Raw genomic sequence first — 2,500 nt, forward strand, 5'->3', positions numbered from 1 at the left:
CTGCCGATTCGGCAGCGTTGGCTTGTTGGCGCGGGGGGCCGATGCGAGTGGGGACTTGGGCAGCGGGCAGTGAAAGCAAGAGTTTCCCCGATGCTGCCGGGAAAAACGCTCCCCGGGATGGCCGGGTGAGATGACCCGGCGGCCCGCGACGGGTCATTCAATTCCATGCCCCGTCAACATAACTCCCGATGTACTGTTTGCTTTTTCGGAAGAAGAGATCCATCCCCCCATCCTCGCCCAGCCAAAAACGCTCCAATTAATGGCCGGGTGAGATGACCCGGCGGCCCGCGACGCGTCATTCAAATCACTGCCCTATCGGCTACAACTGCTGATGGGTGGGATTAGAGGCCTGCCATGGTGGTGAGGGGCGGCGAGGACCGTGAAAGCTAGAGTTTTTCAGAGGCTGCCGGGAAAAAGGCCCCTCGGGTGGCGGGGTGCGAGGACCAGGCGCGTCATTCAATTCTCTTCCCTATCAACTTGGCTCCCGTTGGCGGGATTGGAGGCCTACTGTTTGTTACAGGGCTAAAATCGTCAGGGGAAGAGCTGACGAAACAATGCTGGTTTGGATGCAGGGGGTAGTGTTGGAATCGGCAGCGCGGACAAAATCGGCAAAGTCGACAAAAAAGACTGTTGGTCTGGACATCGGGGCAGCGGCAGCCATGCCGACAGGGGGGGAAATCGGCAGCGCAGATTTGTGCAGCTGCAGGTTCGTCGGGGAAATCGGCAGCGCAGATTTTTCGATGAACATGGGCTGGAAGATGGACTGTCCAGGCCAGGCAGGGAAATTCGTCAAGGGGACACGCTGACGAAAGTAGGCTCGTCGGTGAAAATCGGCAGCGCAGATTTTTCGACGAACAGGGGCTGGATGCTGGACCGGCCGGGCCAGGCAGGAAAATTCGTCAGGGGGGCACGCTGACGAAAAGAGGGGCTGCCGCGTGGAAAATCGGCAGCGCAGATTTTTCGACGAACATTCGTCAGGGGGGCACGCTGACGAAAAGAGGGGCTGCCGCGTGGAAAATCGGCAGCGCAGATTTTTCGACGAACAGGGGCTGGATGCTGGACCGGCCGGGCCAGGCAGGAAAATTCGTCAGGGGGGCACGCTGACGAAAAGAGGGGCTGCCGCGTGGAAAATCGGCAGCGCAGATTTTTCGACGAACATTCGTCAGGGGGGCACGCTGAGGAAAACAGGGGCTGCCGCGTGGAAAATCGGCAGCGCAGATTTTTCGACGAACATTCGTCAGGGGGGCACGCTGAGGAAAACAGGGGCTGCCGCGTGGAAAATCGGCAGCGCAGATTTTTCGACGAACAGGGGCTGGATGCTGGACCGGCCGGGCCAGGCAGGAAAATTCGTCAGGGGGGCACGCTGACGAAAAGAGGGGCTGCCGCGTGGAAAATCGGCAGCGCAGATTTTTCGACGAACAGGGGCTGGATGCTGGACCGGCCGGGCCAGGCAGGAAAATTCGTCAGGGGGGCACGCTGACGAAAAGAGGGGCTGCCGCGTGGAAAATCGGCAGCGCAGATTTTTCGACGAACAGGGGCTGGACTGGCCGGGCCAGGCAGGAAAATTCGTCAGGGGGGCACGCTGACGAAAACAGGGGCTGCCGCGTGGAAAATCGGCAGCGCAGATTTTTCGACGAACAGGGGCTGGACTGGCCGGGCCAGGCAGGAAAATTCGTCAGGGGGGCACGCTGACGAAAGTAGGCTCGTCGTGGAAAATCAGCAGCGCAGATTTTTCGACGAACAGGGGCTGGACGCTGGACTGGGCCAGGCAGGAAAATTCGTCAGGGGGGCACGCTGACGAAAACAGGGGCTGCCGCGTGGAATGGCAGCCTACACGCAGATGCGAATTCGGCAGCGCACGATGGCTTGAGCAGGTCATGGGTTCGACTTGGCGCGATCTGAAACCTGGACGAGGGACTGTCGACGCTGGACGAGCCAGCGCGGTGGCCTGTCGTGCCCCGTTCAGGGGGGGCCTGCCGCGGAGACAGCCCTCGCGGGCTCGACAGCGCAGGCCAGCGTCCCCGACGTCGCTGGCCGCGGCAGGCGAGCTGCCGGGGTTCCCGCATTCCTACAAGAAAACGTCGTGCTTTCCACATGAAACCAATCCAGTAAAATCAGCCATATTTTTATGAGGCTGCCCACTGAATTTGGGGTCATTCCGGGCCGGTTCCTAGTTTTGCGGATTTACTCGATTTCTAATGGTAGGAAAATTAAAACAAATACTTCCCGACCTCGAAAAATTCTGGGAAAATTAATGAAGGTGGATTGGATTTTTGCCAACCTCTCTGCAAAATTTCAGCTCAAAATACCAAGAAATGAATTTTTTAGAGGGGGGGTGACAGCTGGGACCTAGTAGTGTCTCCCCCTGCCAGAGCTGCAATGACACTTATTGCTCTTTAGGGAGCCACCAGGCCGGCGCCCCTCAAAGACCACACGCGCGCGCGCGCCCGCCCGCGCTGGGCGCTGGGGCGCTGGGGCCTGAGGGCCTGGGGCCCTTGGG

This window comes from Populus nigra, chromosome 2 (genome assembly GCF_951802175.1).
Source record: "Populus nigra chromosome 2, ddPopNigr1.1, whole genome shotgun sequence".
NCBI lineage: Eukaryota > Viridiplantae > Streptophyta > Magnoliopsida > Malpighiales > Salicaceae > Populus > Populus nigra.